The 14,201-nt window shown below is 35.7% G+C and overlaps 1 long non-coding RNA gene across 1 annotated transcript; it reads right to left on the reverse strand.

Annotated features, from left to right (window-relative positions):
- Positions 1 to 5,022: 5,022 nt before the first annotated feature.
- On the reverse strand, positions 5,023 to 7,836 carry LOC139733409 (uncharacterized). Its single transcript, XR_011711086.1, has 3 exons — positions 7,292 to 7,836; positions 6,348 to 6,479; positions 5,023 to 5,324 (listed from the first exon to the last, which is right to left on the reverse strand). It is a non-coding gene; the product is annotated as an uncharacterized lncRNA (long non-coding RNA).
- Positions 7,837 to 14,201: the final 6,365 nt, after the last annotated feature.

Here is a 14,201-nt window from a genome sequence, read left to right on the forward strand (position 1 = left end):
CCACACAGATCCCCTCGTGCCCCCCTCAAAAATTACCAACAAGGTGCCCCACTTGATAGGATAGCTTTGGATATTCTTGGTCCCTTTCCTGAGTCTGACCAAGGCAACAAATACATACTGGTAATTGGGGATACATTTACAAAGTGGCTGGAAGCTTACGCAATCCCTGACCAATGTTCCAATACAGTTGCAAACAAATTGGTTCATGAATTTGTATCCCGATATGGAGCGCCATTTGAAATCCATACGGACCAGGGTAGATCATTTGAATCGTCATTATTTCAAGAGGTGTGTAAGACTCTTGAGGTCCACAAAACAAGAACTTCAAGTTACCATCCCCAGTCAAATGGCTTCATTGAAAGATTCAATCAAACATTAGTAAACATGATTTCTGCATATGTCAGTAAGCACCAACGTGACTGGGATGTCAATTTGAATTTGTTGACCGCTGCATATCGCAGCACTGTGCACGATACCACTGGGTTCTCGCCCAACTACCTTATGCTAGGTAGGGAAGTGAAAACTCCACTCGAAGTTAAATTAGGTCTGCGAGCTAACCCTACCTATCATAGCAGTGGTGAATATGCTGTAGAAATGCAAAAACAGCTTGATGAGGCATATCAGCTTGCCAGGGATCACATTGGAAAGACAGCAGAAAGACAAAAGAGGGACCATGATGTTCGAATGTCCCACAATACATTTCAAGTAGGGGATTTGGTGTATTGTCTTGATACAACAAGAAAGAAGGGTATCAGCCCAAAATTAAACCCTGAGAAGTGGCAAGGACCGTTTGTAGTGGTACGAAAATTGAATGATCTATTGTTTGAAATTCAGCAAAATAGATCAAGATCGAAGGTTATCCATCATGACAGGATTAAACCTTGTTTAAGTACAGATTTGCCTGATTGGGTTTCAAAATTACAAGACAAAGTTCTGTCAGGCAGACACACATCGTCCCGGTCGCGTGCGGTTCAAACTGATCTATAATTGCACTAGGTGTGCAGAGACTTGTAAATAAGGTTGTGGATGAAGGTACATCCAAAAGAAAAAAAATAAGAATGTGTGTCCTTTTGAGTTATCGCTGTATATATGAATGACATGCCAAATGTTCGTACTATTATGAACCAGTATTAATGCGCATGCTTTCACATGAGTTCTTGGAGTATAGAGAAAGTATTTGACACAATGTTCATCTCATTGAGGGGGCTGTCTTTAATCGACAGTCAAGCATTTATTATTTTTTTAGATGTTTTTTGTATGCGTGCCAAAAAAAAAAAATAATAATAATAATAACAATAATAAAGATGACAGTGGTCATCTCCATTGGTAGGGGACTTTTCACATTTTGAAATTTGATTCAAATCTCTAAGTTTAATATCACCGGCATAGTGTTATGTTTTGATATACTGTAGAAACTAAGAGGAAAATGTGCGCAGAAGTATTAGAAAAAAAAAAGAGAGAAACATGATGATACGGAATAAATATTGACACGAGGAAGATAGGCCTAAATGAAATTGAAAACCCTGGCCAGGTTGTCAATTCGAGAAATTCGGAAAAGTGTCAAGAATTGTGAAATTGTAGTGATGATGAAATTATGATGCACATTGTTGTCCTAATATGAATGGCGTTATTGAGGAATTGCCCTGCGGCTGCATAAAGTCGCCATAGCTGAAATTTTCAGGCAGCAATGCTTCAAATTATAACGGCGTACATATGGGAGTGAAGCTATACAGTATATCAAAGACATAACATGAGCAGGGCATGAAACTTGGATACTGCGAGTGTATAATACGTTGGGAATTAAGAGTTATTTGATTGAAGTGTTGCAAAATTTTAAACATGCATAATGAAAAAAAAAAGTATCCCATCTTTCAGCAAATATTATGGAAAAGGATGTAATTGCCCTGCGCCTTATAGAAACAGACGCCTAGCTGGATGTAATTCCAGGCCGCATTTATATTCCTAGGACATCAAAATTTGCTGGATGATGGCTTGACAAAAGAGAGAGAATGGCATTGAAACTCAAATATTTTTTTTTCTTTCGGTTTGATTCACGGTTAATTCTGTCACCGGTAAACAAGTTATCGAAAATAGTACATATTTGATTGTAGCTCTTTTGATTGTGCATAGGAGCAAATATCTAGGAATTCAAATGCAAGCACTAATTTGTAAATGTTCTTTTTATCTCTTTCTATCGAGCAATCTATCTATCCATCTATCTGTCTCTATATCTATTCATCTACCTTTCTCTCCACATCTATGCCTACATCTGTTCTGCTGCTTTATCTTTCAGACCTCTATATCTCCTCTGTGATCATTCTCCTCAGTTCTCTTTCTTGGCGTCTCACGTGGCGATCTTTTCCTTCTTCTGTTACTTTACTTACACTTATCATTTTTAATGCATTGATATCGATATTATTTTGTACAACATGTGTATATATTCTAAAGCTTGACATGATTGTGTTCATTTTGTTTAATAGGCACTGTTTCCTTCATTTGGCATTACTTAAAGATTTTGAGATTCATGATTGTTGACTCGCTTGGGTCATTTCTTCCCCTGCCACTATGAGCTTACCTGGGAATTGTGGGCGTGACCAATATTTTGGAGTACTGAACTCCACTTTCTGATTGGCTAGGTCTCCAACCATTCAGGGCGAAAAGAAAATGAATGCCTTGCAATTTTGTTATGCTGTTGGACTATGGGTCTATAGTCTGGCTCTGGGGGAAGGGGACATAAATTTTCGCCCCCACCATGGAACTGCAGCTCCATGTGTATATGTCTGATCCTATTCTTCCTAACTCTGGCCCTTCTATTCATCTCTTCAAGCTCACTTGTATCCCACTCGTTCTTTTACTGGGAACAGTGTCTGGGATAACTCTGACATAGTTTTATTCCAGGATGATTTTTGGGACATGCCTATCTTAAAAGTTACTCAATGCAAACTCATGAGTTCTCTTTGAGGGTGCGGTGGTGCTGTAAAGAATGCACTATGAGATTTGTCCTGACAGTTGCATTTCGCACTTCATCTCAAAAAAAAATATATATATATATACCAATGGTTTTTCTTCCTTGGCTGTACATTTTTTTTTCTCTCCTGTCTTTCTTACTATAATCTCTCTAAAGTTGTCAGCCTTTGATAAATGCGCGTCTACATTGGTCACTACTTCATGATAATGTTATGCTTTGTTTTTTATTTTTTTACTGTGACGTGTTATGCGGTATAGTTATGTTCAGTTACACTGTATGCTTGATAGATATTTCAGTAGTTGTGTTGATTTGCTTTCATTTCTAAGAACGTTTGAGTCAGTACCTGCTTACTCATGATTCTGAGTTAATTTGTTTTTGAACATGCTTTGTGTTGACCATAATGATATCTTTTCTGTATGATTTCTTATGACATTTTTCTGTTGGGTGTGTGGGTTTGAAAAGGATACTAGTATTTTGACTGAAAGTATCGAGTGTATCCATGCATGCGAGCTCCGACGAAGTTATAAGTAATGTTAACTGTTTGCAACTACACTCACATGGTCACGTGAATCTACCCACAACATGTGTCATGGAATTTGTTATGTTTTGATGTTCGATTAAATTTTGATCCCTCTGGGACACATGTTTAGATACTTAGGCTTACATTTCGCTTAGAGGATTTTAGTGCGTAGTTTCATAGTCTAGCTGCTGATTTGCCCAGGACCATTCCAGTTTCCTCTCAGCTATTTCTCGCTGTCTCTCACTTCCCTCGATCCCCTCTTTTTCTTTTTTCCCCCTCTCTCCCCCTCCCTCTAATCGCTTGTCCCTCCTTTTCTCACTCATCAACTCTCTTTGTCTTTTCGGTCTAGTGGTCCGTCTACCAGCTTCATGTAGCTGTACAAACGAGCATTTTGAATGAATGCTATAACTCATGTTTTGTTCACTCCATTTACACTAGCTCTTAACTGCCTTCACATCCAGGTGTGCATACTTCTTGTAATGTGATTAGCGAGTTGTCGGTTGAGTAATTGTTCTCTATTATTTTTTTTCTTTTTAACTTTGTTTTATGGTTTATATGTATTTGATTGATGTACAGTTTCCAACTCACGATCTCTCTTCCAATATTGCGGTCCTCTTTTTATTCTGTATTGCGGACAATACCTTTTTTTAAGGGGGGAATAGTGTTATGCCCAGAGTTAGGCAAAAATGTATCATCATTCAACATGCACATTTCCCCGGGTCTAGCGATGGATTGAGCGGACCAGACAGGGGAGGCCAAGTGGATTATTCACTGTCTGGCCAGCCCATTGCTGGATCTTGGGAATGGGCATGTTGATAGACTTATTGCTTTATGGTCAGTATGCATGAATGTTGCTGACCAGCCCAAAATTAGTGAGAAATGGGGAGTCGGCGAATATTGCGGGCAAGAGAGGAGGATATTGGAGGCGAGTGACTGAGAGGGGAGAGTCCGAGTTTTACTGTCTTGAAGTGAACACCTGAATAAATGTCGTTTCCGCATCTGAAGCAATGAAATGTCTAAGTGACTATGATTCCTGTCTCAATATCCGAAGGATACAACAATATATATCAGAATCAAACAGAAATTTAATTCTCATAAAGAACTAAACGCAATTTTAATTATCTATAATTAGTACGAGTCACACACAATGCATCAAAACATATCTGGTTTCAATTCCGACACTATTTCCGTTTACATGTGAACGAAGTGTTGAAGATTTCTTGTTTAGTTCTTATGCTATCTGCATTAGTTTGTTCGCAAGAAGAAATCAATATTAGAAATATTAGTTCATTTCCATTGACTTAAGTTTTTGTTTGATTTTGATTACAACATAGAAACATTAGAAATAATCATATGTTGTGGTACAGTCTCTGAAGAATTAGAATAAATATTGACTGGCAATGTTTATCACATTCAAGTTCATGTATGCATGTGTATATTGAATAACGAGCTCCAAGCTTACTGTAAGTCACCATGACAATATTTTTTATGAGAAGTTCTTGAAAATAACAATAGTATGTCAAGGTCTGTCTACTATGTCAAGTATGTGAAACCTCACGCGGAATTATTGGTGAACTGTTAGTATTTAGTTTCTTTTTGATATTTTTAAATTAAAGCTTAGACTTAACGTGCTAACTCTTACCTCCCAAGCTTTGCCATCGTGACAACTGCAAGGATCCTTTGCGACAAAATGTTCATAGCAGATCAGCTTCCAACATGTCATACATTCCTGGTAAACTTCACGAGTACATCCTCTATTACAACAGAACATAGGTAGGCCCTGTTGCAGTTCATACAACGACTCAGGAAATGCTTGACTTATATCCAAGAAAGTACCTAAAATGGAAAACAAGTTAACACTCGTTGCCGAATTCCAATCACTTTAACTTTTCATTTATATTTCCATTCAATTGATCAAATGCCTCTTTTTAGTAAAACAACTAATTACTTTGAATGATTCCAAACACATTATCAAATGTCAGTTGCCTTATTGCTCACTTGTGTTTTAAGGGGGCGTGGCTCATTTCCATTTTGGAGATGGCTTACTTCAAGTCTTCGACAACAGATTCATTTTCATGTTTTCACACTAATGAAATTATAACCTCTTCGCCCGATATGTTAGAGAGGACTTGTATGTTGTTTTATCTTACACTTTCAAATCAATATTCCCTTATGACCATGAATTAGGTAATTACGTAGAATGTGACAGCCAACATTGTTTTAACTAACTGTTACCAACTCATGGCTTAAGTAATACATAAAATTATATTTCACACAAATAATACCCCACCGTCGTTACCAAGAAAAATGGGGTAGCACTGGAAAATGACATATGCCACTTATTCATATTAATTCACTTCCAAAATTTTAATAAGATTTTGTTGTTGATATTATAACCATGTGATATTTATTTAACTGTAAGAACGTATACATGAATTCTGTATCGTGTCTGCTTTGCTATCCTGCTCCTTAATTCAGTTTCCGGACTGCATACAATAATAATTTTATTTCACTAGGGTTTGCAGACTTGACATCGAATGGATGGTCATAAATGGAATTTAACAAAATTGTAGATGAATTACCCGAACTTGTGTCGATTTTGTTTTCTTTTAAGACACATACTGTCATACAGTCCCATTTGTAAATGCAATAATATATAATTTCTATTCAAGCAACCTGACCAGTTAAATTCAAGCCATTTACATTTCTCTAATTCCCATAAACTCTGGCACATGCCCATAAAACGGCTGTGCGTTCTGCCAATAATAATTTCTTATCATATATATCCACTATTGATCTTTCATTCAGGCTATTCGCAAAGTATATGTTGGTTGACAATTCTTAATCTTAATTGAGTACCTTTTGGGGTCAATTCTGGTAGAGATGACTCATCTCCACCATCCTCGTCATTAGTATCTGTTCCCACCGCTTCCTCAATAGAGTCTCCAGAAAATTGCATGGGCTCAGTGGCCTGGTAAATGTGGTCCATTCCTTTAAAAAAATGTTACAGAAAACTCTAGCATTTAGTTCATGTTTCCTTTTCAACAAATTATGATAAAAGCAATTGGATAGGTTTCACGAAGTGCTAGCAATTTGTTATCATACGCACTGCTGCTAATTAAGGGGCTTTCACAATCGGTCATGTGATCGCTTGCGATTGCTTGCGATCCTGTACAAAGTATACTATCAAGAAATAATGGCAATAGCGATCGCACAACCAATTGTGAAAGCCCCTTTCCCCAGACAAAAGGGGTAGCCATCGAAAAATTACATGTGCCACTTATTTCCTTTCATTGTCTTTCAAAATGTGAACAATATTTTGTTGGTGATATCATAACCATGTGATATTTATTCCAACTGTAAGAACGTATACATGAATTCTTTATCGTGTCTGCTTGGCTATCTTGCTCCTTAATTCAGTTTCCAGACTCCATACAATAATCACATTTATATCACTAGGGTTTGCAGATTTGACATCGAATGGATCATCATAAATGGAATCTAACAAAATTGTAGATGAATTACCCGAACTTGTGTCAATTATATTTTCTTGTCAAGACATATACTGTCATACAGGCCTATTTGTAAATGAAATAGATATATAATTTCTATTCAAGCAGCATGACAAGTTGAATTCAAGCCATTTACATTTATCTAATTCCCGGAACTCTGGCATATGCTTGTGAAACGGTTGTGCTTCTGTCAATAATAATTTCTGAACATCGTATATCCACTCTTAATCTCTCATTCAGGCTATTCGCAAGTTATATGTTGGTTAACATTTCTTAATCTTAATTGAGTACCTTTTGGGGTCAATTCTGGTAGAGGTGACTTATCTCCACCATCCTTGTCATTGGCTGTTCCCACTGATTTCTCAATTGAGTCTTCAGAAAGTTGCATGGGCTCAGTGGCCTGGTTAATGTCATCCATTCCTTAAAAAAAAATGTTACAGAAAACTCTAGCATTTAGTTCATGTTTCCTCTTAAGTATATTATAATACAAGCAATTGGATAGGTTTGACCAAGTGCTAGTCATTTGTTATCTATTATAATTATGTCACAGGAAGACTTTAGAATACGCAGTAGAATACTATAATGAACCTGTCCCTAAAAGTATTTTAAATAATGCAGATAAATTCTCACGCTCATTTAAATTTATGTGTGTGCTAATTTATATTTATATAAACACACTTTGTTCAGTCAATTCTGCCAAGGACAGCTCGTCAGCATTACGGTAGTTGGTTATGTTCATTTTTATCATATTTCATTGACCAGAATGACTCAAATCCAGACCTGCACTTTGTTGTGATCAACATCCATGGACGAATTAAGCTAGGCAATTACAAATTGGTATAGTGCAATGTGTTTTAATTAGGTGATCCGAGAATCCTCTCGGATCACCTATTGTATCTGTACGGATTCTTTCTTTCTTTCTTTCTTTCTTTCTTTCTTTCTTTATTTCTGGACAAAAGTTGTGCAGAGGTTAGCTCAGAAAGTGCATTGCCTACCAATGTCAAACTTATACCATATATGTATCATGTCGCAAAGACGACAGCGCAAGTAAAATCATAGTGATCAGTCGACCGTGACGTCACTATGACGTCATTATATGAAAACACATTTTCATGCATATCTCATTAATGAAATGGAATATTTCAATGAAATTTACGTCACATATATTTCAAGTCAAGCGGATTTTACTCATATTTTCAAAATTCATTTTTATTTCAAAAAGCGCGCGTACGCGCGCGTTGAAATATTTGTATGCTCGAATCGAGCTCAAATTTTTTTTGCACACGTTTCAGACCATTTGAAGCATTTTTTGAAAAATTGAAAAAAATGGACGGACGCGTACGCGCGCGCACATATTTGCACGCACAGCTAATATGAAATAGAAATTTTCAATTTTTTCACAAGAATCGGATGTCGGAAATGTCAAGGAATATTTCTACCAAGTTTCAAGTCAATCCGACTCAATATGACGTCATACGGGCCCGTCAAAGTTGAAATTCCGCGCGCGCGTCAATGGCGATATACAGTGCAACGATGCCAAAAAAACGCCAATTTTAAATCCGATTTTACTCGTCAGGATGGACGGTAACCCCCCATTTTCTTTACATATTCTGAAAGCTGATGAGTTGGACATGTTATTTCATGGGTTGGCAATGCTGGCAAAATGATTAAAAGATATCAAATTTCTTAATAAAGTAAAAAAAGTAAATTTTCAAAATAACATCATCAAATTTCAAGTTCACTCGAGCGTATCTCACTTATCCTTTGCCAATTTACACCCAGATTTCAGTATGTTGTAGCTTATTGAATGATCTTTCATTCATATCCTTACAACATTTTGATTGGATGACGGCATCACTTCGTAAAATTGGATTGAAAGTAATATTGTCAAATTTGACCAGTTTACGTGTTATCTCTATGGGAGAGCAGTTTTTCTGGCAGTGAAAATTGACATGACTCTCTTTTTCGAGCACTAGCTCACTTATGCTTCGGTGAATTTCTCCCAGATTTTAGTATGTTGTAGCTGAGACTTTGGGCTATCGTAAGTGTGCCCTTCATTTTTTCATACGACGTCGGCATCACGTCGAAAAACTTGGTTGAAAATGGCACGAGGCTTCGATGCAGCGTCATTTTGCTTAATACACAGGGCCTATGGAGAATGAAATAGGTCATTGCGTAGCGCATCCGACTCGTAATCCTAAGGTCCCTGGTTCGAGCCTCACCCCTGCCAATATTTTTTTTTTAAATTTTTTAAACACTTTTTTTCTTCTTTTTCTTTAGTTAATCTTAATCTCCCTTTCCTTACTTTATCTTTTTCTGATTTTTTTATGCTTCTCCTTCAAATTTCTATAAAATAACATAATTTTTTCTTTATTTTTCTGTCTTTCTACTACTTTCTGTGCAATAGATGAACAACAACAATGGCTATCAATCCCATATTTTGCACATGTTTAGTACATGTCAAGTACATTATTTCATAAAATAACAACTACTTGATCGGACACCATCTTGGGTATGTAAATTAGGGTCAAAGGTCATAAATGTTTCATCCTGTATCTTGGTGAATACATGTCCTATCTTTCTCATATTTTGCACACGCGAAGACCATGTTACAAGAATCATTTCATAAAATAATCACTTTTTGCTTAGACGCCATCTTGGGTGTGCAAAGTGAGGTCAAAGGTCAAATATACTTCATTCTGTTTTAGCTTTCTCTCGCACTTGTCAATTATAGACCACAAAGCACAGTCGTTGAAATTATCTAAAAGCTGATCTTCGATGTATTGAGATATTTCTTTCTTTCTGCAACTTTCTTTGCAATAACTCACGAAAAACAGCCCTTATCACGCCCACATTTTGCACATGTTTAGTTCACATCACGTACATTATTTCATAAAATAACAACTACTTGATCGGACGCCATGAACCTATTGACTGTGTAGGCCTACATGGAATCTTCCTCGTCTAATTATGTGTGTTGTAATGAAATGTAAAATAAGTAGACTAGAAAAAAAAAATCATGGTTATGAAACATCAATTATTAAAAAAAAAAGTTTGTATTTCATTGTCTCTCACCTTTTCTCCCTATCTCTCTCTCTCTCTCTCTCGCCCTGTCCTTTCCATTTATACCTGTCTCTTTCCATTCCTAAAATGTAATGCTGATAAAGATATTTTCCTATGTCATAACAGGCCACGTGATAATGACTTCTCACATTCATGTCTAAGGGACTTTCAATCAGTGAACCCTTTGACACTATAGTAACAACTTCATTCGTAGATTTTTTTTTTCTCCCAGTATATTTCATTCTAAGCAAGTTCACTTTTTTAATTTGGTCTTAATTAAAATCATGTCTAGCTGTGGATAGTACATGGAACACACACACACACACACACACACACACACACACATCATGTGAAGATGGTTAGGTGTTGTACTTGCTGAAACAAAAATGAGGCAAAAGCAGTCATTGGTTTTAGGTCACTGGTTACACAGAATTTATTCCTCTTAACATGCACATCTGTACAAACTGCATACAGCCAAGGCGTATACATATGATAACAATACATTCTGAATACTTATGACATTCACATAGTATACTAAGTACACATCAATTTAACTCACTTCTGGCCACCTTGAACCAACTGACTTAAGTGTGGGACCCACACTTTATTACGATCACTTTGTTTTACTTTGTTTTTGGATGTTTCAGTAATTCCAAACCCGATTTTCATCAAATAAACTTTGAATTCCTCTTAAAATGGTATGCTCTGCACTATATCATAAGTGTTTTCTTGGTATCTTGCAAAAATTTAAAAGCCCAATTTTCATCTCCACCAATACTGTACCATCCCTTTAACTGTCTCTGAAGTTCAATGAGGGTGGTCAATTTCTACCACTTGGTATCCTTCATTCATTTTACATGACATTGTAATCTTAATAAGAACTGCGTATGTTATATAAAACATGATATACACATGTGAGTATCTCTTATGGCTATTCAAACCTTTCTTTGCTTGATTCAGCTCACAGTACGAACAGCACCTCTATCATAAATATATCAAACTACAGATGAGGACAACTTTTAGAGCAAACTAACCCTTTCCTGTTATTTAACTCACTCTGATAAAACCAGCAAAGTTCCATGTCTCATTATGCTCTTTTATGTATGCCTTTATGATCATGAAATATTCCTTAGAACTGTGCATACAGTTAGTGTGCATTCTCAGAATTTCCATATCCAAAAAGGTATGTCATGCTCAGGCAAAAAACAAAAAAACAAAACAAAACAAAAACAATACAGATACCATACACATTATAATCTCAGTGCATATTGCATGTAAACTTAGTAAATATTTGCCTGTATATACATACGATAGTATGTGTAATTTAGCAATATGAGAATGTTCACTAAAATCCTACCATATCGACAAACCATTTTATTTTCTTCGCATCTACTAATGTCACAAACAGTTCATCACTCATTATCCTACACATATTATTCTTTGTTCTGCAATACTTCTCAGATCACAACATGGCTGTTGGCAGTAACGTCTACATCACCAGTCCTTGTACCGAAATCCCTTTTATAGCAGTCTAAATTTTGATTAATAAGTCACACACCAAATATCCATGTCAACAGTATTGTTTTCAGGGAAACATCATGTTTTTGTTGTCAACCATTTCAAGTTTGTAAATGGAATATCAATGAGTGTTTTCTGTTTATGACATCAGTGTATTAATGATGATTACGAGCTGAAAAGCATGGCATAGTTTTGATTGAGGTGGTGATTCAGGTTGTAACCTTTTTTTGCATGATAATTAGCAGATGTAAAATATTAAAGAGCATGCAATTATAGCATGAATTAAAAATCTATTGGATGAAAACCAGTTTTCATATGGCTGAGATATCCCAAAATAAATAGGTTTTAATTAAAAGTGTGAATCATCTTCCCTTAGATCCATTGTTTTGCTTTGTTTATGAAATATCTGAGTAATGTCACAACTGGTTAACGGTCAAATAAACTTTTAGTTCCTATTAAATTGTATATTCTTCAACATTCCATTTCTGTGGTTTTTAATCATCTCACGAAAACTTCAAATCTTTATCATAAACTCAAAATCTATATCATAATCCAAAGCATACCATCGTTTTATAGTAGCCTACACTGTACATACCACAAGTTCATTCAGCATAAAGTAGTTATTAACCTTCTACATAGCGCATCACATTACAAAAAAAATATATAGCAGATTTATATTTAATGTTCTCCACTGCAAAGAACAATACCTGCATCAATGATGAAGCACATCATCATATAGAAACACAACATCAATGTATAATGATTATTATACTGACAGGGCTGCACAGTAACCTATTTTTTTACTGGTCCAACCTTTCTATCGGAACAGTACAACCACAAATTTAACAACATGCATGCAAAAATGTCACCATGCATCAGGATATTAGCACACTCCCTATAGTATCAGTATCAATTCATGAAAACATTATCAAGCCAAAGTGTCTGTGATCTTATAATTTGAGAATATCTATACAAGAAAACATAGCTTATGCATTACATGAAAATATTAAGTTATTTCTAATAAGGTATTACAGGGCTACGAAAATTTCACCTGAAATAAAAATTTGCCACATTTGCTTATTTGCAAGTTAATTGTTGATGTGAAGTTAACTTAAATTCTAGATATGCAAATGTTTTCCTGTAGTACATCATCTAAATCATACTAACAGTAATGTTAGTGTTCACTAAACATCTCAAATTTGACTGTGACCAACATGACCATCTTTTCCAATATGGCCACCAGTAGGCCTACTTCTGTAAATCATGTTAATCAAGCCACTTTTCACAGCACTTAATAAAAATAAAACTAAGGACACCATGTCACAGCCAGTGAAGGCTTGAAACATCAGGTAAACAACACATCAGTCTAAACTAAGAACTTTTGCAATCTCATGAGAAGCAATGAACTTGAATCCTTCCCAGCTTTGAAGGCAATCCACTGTTCACAGATATTCAGGTGATTGGCTGATGCCATTGCAAGGGTGCAAAATTTGTATCTACTTCGCATATTGACACTTTGCTAAACTCCTATTTCATTGCATCTTATACGTGCACAAGAACACCAGTATCAGCCTCCTCTAGATCCTGTGTATATAGCACTATACCTGACATGTCCTGGCAATTGGAGGAAAGAATGCTGCTATCTCATCGGGTGATGAGATCTCTGTTGATGTCAATGTCTGGGATGCAATATATGCCAGGCAAACAGCGAACAGTTATTCACCAGAGATGACATCTCTAGCACTCTTTTCATAGACATCTCTCTAACTAGTGAATAGCTAAACAGATGGAGATTGTTTTGATTGATGTGGTCTGTGAAAAGCACCTGTGATTCACAAACTTATCCATTGAATTATGTCTTTCTGTATGTCAAGGTTTAAAACATCATCTAGAATCTTCATTATGTCCATGGAGTGGCATATTATAGCTAAGAAATTTGCCTTTTCAAAATATTTTTAATTATATTATTTACCATTTCAACTATATGGAGAATAAAATGGCTTATTCAAAAAGTGTCTACATTCTCACCCTAGAATTGATTTGATATTTAATATCAAAGAACTTTAAATAAGCAATGGCACCTACCTTGAAAAAGGGTCACTTTTTTGCTACAAATCAAATGTCAGCTGAATATGTGGAAAACAAAATTACTAATCTACGATTTATAATACCGAAAAAAATATCCTCATTTCCGGAATTTGCTTGATCTGTAACAGCAAAAAAATTCAATTAGCAATGGCAGCCATCTTGAAGATGATAGGCACCTTGTATCGCCAACACTGTATATATTGTTGTCACAGGTCAAAATTCATGTGGACAATAATTATACTGATGTATGATTTATAACATAAAGGAGAAGCATTCCCACTGTTGAAATGGATTTAATTTACAATAACACAAAATGTCATATACGCGATTGCAGTCACTTTCAAAATGGTCATCATTCTGTAACAAAAGCAAATAACAGATATTATGTGGGCACTATAATAACTAATGATTAATTTATTACACAAAAGAAAATATTCCAAGTACTTGATTTGATTTAATTTCCACTATCATATAATTCTACAAATAATTACATAGCAGCCACCTTGAACATAATGGCAATGTTTGTTATCAG

The sequence above is a fragment of the Diadema antillarum genome, unplaced genomic scaffold (genome assembly GCF_040938485.1).
Source record: "Diadema antillarum isolate AM-2024a unplaced genomic scaffold, OU_Dant_1.0 seq00000474_RagTag, whole genome shotgun sequence".
Lineage (NCBI taxonomy): Eukaryota > Metazoa > Echinodermata > Echinoidea > Diadematoida > Diadematidae > Diadema > Diadema antillarum.